Raw genomic sequence first — 9,237 nt, 5'->3', positions numbered from 1 at the left:
TTTTGGTGTAAATATTTATATAAAAAAAGGTGGGTTATAAACAAACTAATAATAGAATAATGTTAGAGCAATAAAACACTTCAAAGAGGGCTTTCAAGTAAAATTAGACGACGAGAGACGAGATGTATGAATTATTTCTATTAAAAATTTGCTCGAAACATCGAAAAATAGTTTTTTTTATTGTTTTGGAATATAAATATTGAGATAATATATTTCGGCTGACGAATTTATATATTATTCACGGATAACACAGACACAACCACTCACACAACTCCGCACGTGGCATACATTTGTATTGGCCATATAGATGTTTGCCGTGGTCTGGGCGTTTGTGCGTTTGTATTATGTGTTTCCGTATTCCCAGGAATAAATCCTAGATAAGGCTGTTAAGTATGAGACATGTATTTATTTACGTACATAAAAAAATAATAGTAGATCAAATTAGTCCCATTATTATATTTAAGATCATGGATAACCTAACCTCGTCGTTATCACCAGGTAAATGTAGGTGACGTATGCGTGTACGGTGCGAAATCAAATCAAAACGAGTGATCATTTTGATTACACGCCAAGACACGTCCTACTTATGTTATAAATGCGAAAGTTTGTGAGGATGGATTTTTGCTACTCTTTTACGCAAAAACTATTGAACTGATTGCTGAAGTTCCAAATATATTTACATAGATACCGATTTTAATAATAATGACATAAAAATTATGTTAATATAATTGATGATATTTACACGCATTCAAAAATTTAAACTGATCGTTAAAGTTAGAAAATCATATAATAAAGTGCACTCTTTAGGTAACATTTAGTTTTTTAGTGTTGAGGAACTTTCCTCATTGAATTGCTTACACAGATTAGAGCAATAATTATTACATAAGAATGAGTGATGCAATACACAACCCTTCCTTATTAAAATGTATTAAAAATACTGATTGCTTATAAGGTCTATGTCACTCGCGCAAATATGACCAATCTAATGACACCCCATAAGTTGAAATCCATCAAACCAATTATCCTACAGATCTAGCCAAATTATCAATAAGTGCATACATACACAAACATACATACATATATATGTAGTGCTTGATATTATACAAAAAGTATATAAACACCTAAATAGGTCGAAAAATATTACTCAATTGGCATTCCAGTAAAAATATTGACGATAACATTTATGCTGTTATATTTGATTGAGAAGATTTGGAAGTAGACCAGAGTTTACAGAGATTGAAGCCAAAACCAACAGTAGTTAATATTTAATTTTACATACTAATATTATTTAGAAGGGGATTCTGTTTGTTTATATTTCATATATTTATAATTGCCGTGTGGTGTCGGCCAAGTAGAATAGCCCAACCACCTTTCTTCCCGTGGGGGTCGTAAAAGGTGACCGAGGGATAAACCTGGCTCAAAATCATCAGGTTCCTGGAGAAGAAAAACTTCATTGGAAACCCGGAATGGGGTCTTCGTCAAGAATTCGTGGCATAACTCAAATGCGAAATACTCCTGCAGCCGAACTGGCTCCTAGGCACTGGCTAGCCAGTGAGGTCGAGAGGGTGGCGCAGAACTTAGGTAAGTCTGCGTTTTCCTGAAGAGTGTCCTAGGCGACATAGTGTCTGTCTGACACTGTCTAAATTGTCTGCAATAGACGGACTAAGGACAATGATGATGATGATGATCATTTAATCGAAACTGCTGAATCGATTAAAAATATTCAATCACCTACTAAATAGATTTATCATCAACAAGTAAGTTAGGCTATATAATATGCTGCTGTGGCCGATATCAACGGAAGAATAGCATTAAATATTAAAGCATGACAGACGAGTGAAATCGCAAATGACTCCTGGTTTTTAATATTTAGGTTTATGTTTGCAATAGAACCGAATTAAAAATTCTGTTAGATTTTATACTTCATAAAAAGTTTAAAGCACATTTAAAGATGTACTTCAAAGTCAAAGCAAACGTTTGTGTGAATACGTTTAACGATATATTTATATACCGTAAATAATCTACGGTAATATTAAAACAACTTTGGTGTAGTGGAGCGTGTAGCTGCCTAAAACTCCGACGGTTTGCGGATGCGATTTCCACTCGGAATGGATATTTATATTTGTTCAAATATTTCTTTCCGTTTTGGTTGTCTGTCCTTGTGAGTCTCCCCGATGTGACTCGGAGAACACGGTAAGCTGTGCTTTCCAGTTGTTATCATAAATATTTGATAGCGATAGTTACTCATATTAGAGAATATATCCGCCAACTGACAGTGAAGCAACGTGGTGTATTGCGCTCTGATCCTTCTCCTTCATTGAGAAAGTGGCCTATGCCCAGTAGTGGGATGTTACAGGCTGAAGCGTAAATTTTATAAAGAGGTAAGATTTATCCTGTTTCTTTGCAATGGGTAAACTAATAAAGTGCTGGAGTAATTTTACAAATTACTTCACCAGTAGAATGCTACGTCACCACTGAGTGATGAAGATGGAAGGTAACGGAACAGTCAAAATCGTCGAGTAGTCCGCAAAGCCGAGGTTTAAAGCTGGGATTTTATAAAATTTATCATAGCTCTGTCGTTAGATGAATAAAATTATTTATTTAGTCTATCTAAGAAATAATTAATCGTTAAATGTTTAGCAAAACACAAAACAACAACAGTTGGAAGTATTCAGCCGATTTCCATTCTAAAATATTCTAATACTTTGCAGAAAGTTAATTTATACATCTATAGTCTATAGAAATTAATAAAATTAGAATATCTGTTTGTAATATTAAAATAACCGCTTTTTACTAAATGCATATCACAAATAATACACACGGTACACGGTGTCTGTCTGTTTACAATACAGCCTATACAGTCCACTGCTGGACATAGGCCTCCACAAGTTTACGCCAAAAATAACGTGAACTCTTGTGTTTTGCCATAGTCACCACGCTGGGCAGGCGGGTTGGTGACCGCAGTACTGGCTTTGTCGCACCGAAGACGCTGCTGCCCGTCTTCGGCCTGTGTATTTCAAAGCCAGCAGTTGGATGGTTATCCCGCCATCGGTCGGCTTCTTAAGTTCCAAGGTGGTTGTGGAACCTTGTTATCCCTTAGTCGCCTCTTACGACACCCACGGGAAGAGAAGGGGTGGCTAAATTCTTTAGTGCCGTAGCCACACAGCACCCGTAGCCACACAGCACAGTCTGTCTGTTTGTTCCAGCTAATCTTTTTAACGGCTGGACCGATTTTGACAGGACATTCACTGGCAGATACCTGATGTAGCAAGGAGTAACTTAGGCTACTTTTATTTTAGAAATTTATTTATTTTATAAATCTGTGAATTGAAAAATAATTTTTTTGTTAAATTCCACATGGATGAAGTTGCGAGTACAGCTAGTACGGAATAAAGATGTAAGGAAATTGCGCAGATAATACAAAACTGCATCGGTTCTTCTAAAGACAAGTGTTTGTCGCGTCATCTTGCTTATACCTATAGTAAGATGATATAGCTATTTATATTTTAAATTCTCACACAACACCTAAATCTTCTAATTATAATATATATCTAATTTTGTTTAAGCATTTATTAAAATATAAATTAACACCAAACATTATAAATTCTTTTAGAATCTCATAATTGTTTATATCAATCTTAGTCTCAAAGCAATTAACGATAAAGCGTGAACGTAATTTGTCTTCTTAGTTTTACAAACAGAGTTCTTTCAATATTTATGTTTGTATGGCGATTGGCGCGGCTTCTCGAAATTTGTTTTTTACGACTTTTTTTTACGTTAGATAAAAAATATTATGTAACAAAATATAAACACACAGTATAAAACTAAGTCGCTTCCCGATGTCTGTCTGTCCCTATGTATGCTTAGATCTTTAAAACCACGCAACGGATTTTGATGCGGTTTTTTTAATAGATAGTGATTCAAAAGGAAGGTTATATCTATCATACATAATATGTTAGAGAAACGATGATAATTTTAGAGGTTTCTAACGTATCTTTTGTAGCATTGCACCCGTGCAAAGCCGGGGCGGGTCGCTAGTTATGCGATAAAATATGTCCAAAAATATAGGGGTACCCAGAGTTCTGTATAGAGTGGGGCAGAAGAAATTAAAGTTCGTAAATTAGGGGGTAGACGGTTGGTTGTATTGGGGTTTTCTTTTACTGCAGGTTTTATTTATCTACACTATCTATTTCTTTAATAGCTTGCTGAGGTTTGAGCTAAATCTTCCAAAAATTGCCCATAAAATTTTTACCTGTGCGGGTTGATACACATCAATATTTGTTCGAAAATTATTATATTGTAAAAATTATTATTTAATTTAAAAAAAAAAATCAAAAAAGTTTATTAAACCAGTCCGTTAGCGTGAGAGTTTTGGTTTACAAACAAACATATAATCATTTAATTTATATTAGTATTATATCAAGTCCCATATCAAGAGTTCTCTAGAGATCACATGAATAAACAAATAAAATTCTAAATTAAGTCTGTATGCTTTGGAACACACAGTTGGTGACAGTTAGAAATATGGTGAGTAAATAGTTTGTTGGTTTTACTTTATACAATTTTATAGCTATTTTATAAAAAAACAAGTCACGCCACATAAATTTGTTTGATATCTACATTTTAACAGCCTTCTCTTTCACTCTGACAATAATTTTAAGAGATAGTACAGTAATGTTTGAGGTTTAATTTTGTATATGATAGACTAGAATCAGTCACTCTTAATAAACTGTTACTCTTTTCTCACTCACACACACTCACTTCAGCCTATCGTAGTCCACTGTTGGACATAGACCTCCATAAGTTCGCACCAAAAAATGGCGTGAACTCGTGTGCGTGGCTACGGCAATAAACAATATAGCCAATTTCTGTCTTCCCGTGGGTGTCATATAAAGCCGACCAATGGCAGGATAAAAATCCAACTGCTGGCGTTGAAATACACAAGCCGAAGATGGGCAGCAGCGTCTTCGGTGCGACAAAGCCAGGCTTGTGGTTACCAACCCACCTGTCTAGCGTGGTGACTGTGGGCAACACACATGAGTTTACTCTTTTCTACTTATATGAAAAACAGGCAAAGACTTGATTTTTTGTTAACGCTAGCTAAAGAGTCTGGCTTAGGAAAATAAAACAATGACAACTGTGATGCATGTAACCTTGATTTCGATTTCAACTCAGTGTAGATATTTCTATTTGTAGAAATATTTTTTTCCTGTCTAAGCGTATGTTTTTATACGCCACCGTGTCTCGGAAAACACCTTAAAGTTGTCGGTGTCAGTTGTTGATTTGTTATCATAGTTAGCTGATAGCTATCGTTAGTTACGTTATAAAAATCATACACTAGTTTGTAGGGAGTGGTGTGGTAGATTAATTGATTGGTTCAGGCTGTAACATCGCACTGCAGGGTATAGGACTCTTCTCTATATAGGAAACGGGTTGTCTTTCGACAGCTTCACACACCAGAGTGGTTGTCATTTTTTATTAGCTATAAAAATAACTAATGTTTCATTCATTAATGAATTCAAAAAGAGATATTTACTACCTTCAGTGTTGATAATTTTGATTTGATTATTGTAGGCGATGAGCTTGACTTCGCGGAAGTGGAACTGCATCCCCGTGATTCCGTCCAGGCGTGTCGAAGGAGCATCCCAGGGATACTGGTCCATGCGATTTGGAGATAATCAACGGTTCCCCCGGTTCGTGGATATCCACAAGGGATTTTCCCTGATAGGTTGACTCAAAATGACCACCGTATTGTTAGTAAACAAAAAAAAAAAATCAAAACTCCCAATAAATAATGCCTATAAGATAATTACAACAATTGTATTTATAATAAAATTATAAACCTTCTCGAGTCAGCTCAGCCATCCGCGCGATTGTTGCTCCTGAATTTTTATTTGATAACATTTCCTCAAATTTTGCGATTGCTCAACTATTGCTCATTTGACAGTAGCTGAGAAGTAACTTATACAGCGGGAAGAATTTTCATTGAACTAAGAAACTATTCAGTATGTATTCGTTGAAGTGTACAATACTAGTACAAAAAAAAAACTATAAATTAATTTATGTATAGTCAATTTACTAAAATATATTATTTTTATTTATCTTTAACAATACATTGCTATTTATTTCAGAATGTCAATTGTGTTGATCCCGCCTGAATATTGAAAGCGATTCCTTTATGTAATATACGAGTACATTATGTTTTTACGTCATTGAATTGTAAACGCGTTTGAAATAATGGTCTATTATTAACTTTTACATAGTTTAAGCTATTATAGTTTTGTTTTTCCTTTAAGTCACGTTGTAACCGTGAAGGCTGCATCATAAGTTGTCTGACCAATTCTCTACGCTTTGGTGCACTCGACGATTGAGTGACGATAACAATCAATTTACATTTTTTTATAGTATCTACTAGATTGGCAAACAAGCGTACGGCTCACCTGATGGTAAGCGATTACCGTAGCTTATAAACATCTGCAACACCAGAAGCATTGCAAACGCGTTGCCGACCCTACCCCTAATTCCCCCAGGAGCCCTAGTCACCATACTCACCAACAGGAACAAAACACTGCTTGAAAGCATTATTATTTAGCTGTAATCTTCTGTAAGGTCAAGGTCAGTCAGAGGGTTGCTCCATATTTTGAGTAGGAAATTTCCTACTGGAAGAAGTTCTGAATTCGACTAAACCTATATTTTTATGTGCGTTATCTATAAAAAAAAAATAATCGGTGTACTGTTTCTGATGGTTTTTAGTTTTTGAGTTTTCGCTAATGATTTTTAATTTTGATGTCCTCATTTTATTACTTGTCGATTTAAAGTGAAAACGATTTTTTTAAAAACATAATTATTTTATCTTTTAATATTACTCTTTTCTTCTATGAGAAACTAAATGTAGCTTCATTTTCTAGTTTAATTGTAGCTATTGTGTAGTCAAGGATTTTTTAATTAATTTGTTTAATGTTTTTACATAGGATACATTTTTTAATATTAATTTTCTACTTTTTAACGTTTTTATTTAGACATATTGTATTACTATAAAAATATTAAAACTTAACACTATCCGAATTTTGTTACTTTTATTACATAAAACTAAAGTTATCTTTTTTACCGTAGCATATGGACGTCTGCAATGCCAGGAGCATTGCAAGCGCGTTGCCGACCGGGATAGGTTCGACCTACCCCGAACCTACCAGAGCTGAGCAGAGCTACCTTACTTACCACAAGAGTATAATACTGCAGTATTATTTAGCTGTGGTTTCCTCTAAGGAGTTTCTTGCCGATTCTTCTTTGGAGAATCTAAATTCCGAATCGACGGTAGCTTTACTTTTACAAATATAATAATTTATTTTTAAAGTTTTAATTTGTGAAATGACGATTCGAAAGTGCTTTTGGGACCTATTTGAATAAAGATATTTTTGATTTTGATTTAAGGTTGATTTGCTTCCCCAGTCGTTCTGCTCCAAATTTTGAGCAAGCAGAACAATTACCTACTCATAGTTATTTTCAGGACACTTATTGGAACCGTGTAGTGTTGAAGCAGACTAAAGCAGTCTAGAGTTCACATGCCAGAAGGTAAATATTCACTCTGCCTTTAAAGGTACGCCAATTTAATATTTTGTACTTGTAATGTTGCGAAGTCAGGTTAAACAAAAACAAGAATTACGTAAATCGGCCTAGAAACCTCGAAAAAATCAGTATACATACATACAAAAAAAAAACCGCCTTGAATACATAACCTCTTTCTTCCTATTCGGCTAGCAAAAATTCGAACTATATATTCAGTTTATTAAACTTTATTAAAATGAATGACTTCGCAAAGATCATACGCGTGTCCTACTTTTAAAATGTATGGCATAAAAACTCAATTTGAGTACTAAATTCATATTGATTATTTTAAACTGTCATTGAACTATATGTCCTCAATTGTTTGTTTTTTGTTATTTATTTATTTATTTATTTATATCTGGAATACACACATTACAATACAATACATTATTTATCAATTGTTATACTTGCATTTATTAATATTTAAAATATATTAAATACGACAATGAAACCATAGTTCAGTTTTTTATCTGACGTTTATTTTTCTTTTTCCCCTTACATTCGTCACATAGCAAATCCAATACAAAAAGTTTAAATATAAATTATACAACATCTTCCCTTTTTATTCCTGACCATACCTGACCGGAGGTCTAACTACCCGACCATAGGATGTTGTATAGTAGGATGTTGATGGTGATGATGGTTGTTGTTGTGATGGTTGGATTGCGTCACTTTCTTGATTATCGACATCGGGAATGTAAAAAGGAATCATATTTAGAGGCTTTATGTGAAACCTGTTTCTAACAAATATCCTCCCATTTTCATTTGCTATCTTGTACGTCCTATCATTTGTCTTTCCTTTAATAATTCCTTTCTTCCAAAATCTCCCTATCCTAAATAACACGCCTTCTCCTGTTTCTATTGGTCTTAGATCTTTTTTATTCCTATTATAAAAATATTTGTCTTTATTTTGCTTTTCTATTAATTTCTCTCTTAAATTTCGGTTGACTTTTGGGTAAAAACATTTCTGATTAATTGGAACAATACCCCTTATTTTCCTATTAAATAAGTTTTCTGCAGGAGATGCAATTGTATTAGAAATTGGTGTATTACGGAATTCTAATAATATTAGGTATGGGTCTTTTTTCTCATGTATAGCCTTTTTAAACAAATTTTTAATGGTCTGTATTTCTCTTTCCACCATGCCATTTGATTGTGGATATTCTGGACTAGACATAATATGCTCAAAGTTGTATTGATTAGCAAACGCTTTAAAACTCATGCTGGAAAACTGCGGCCCTCCGTCACTAAATATTTTTCGTGGAATGCCGTGTCTACTAAATATTTGTTTTAACTTATCAATGATATCTTCACTTTTTATTTCTTTTAACGCAGCAATCTCTGGATATTTTGAATAATAATCTATTACAATTAAATAATCAGTACCATATAAATGAAATAAATCAATACCCACTTTTTCCCATGGTAACTGTGGTACCGCATGTGGAATTAAAGTCTCTTTTTTATTATTGTTACTAAAAAGCTTACATGTTTCACACCGCGATACTAATTCTGTGATTTCGTGTAGCATTCTGGGCCAATACATAGCCTCATTTGCTCGCAACAACGTTTTTGTTATGCCTAAATGTGGAAAATGCGCCCGATGTAACATCTCCTTTCTTAATTCAGGCG

The sequence above is a fragment of the Melitaea cinxia genome, chromosome 22 (assembly GCF_905220565.1).
Source record: "Melitaea cinxia chromosome 22, ilMelCinx1.1, whole genome shotgun sequence".
Taxonomy (NCBI): Eukaryota; Metazoa; Arthropoda; class Insecta; order Lepidoptera; family Nymphalidae; genus Melitaea; species Melitaea cinxia.
Note: the sequence above shows the minus strand (reverse complement) of the source record.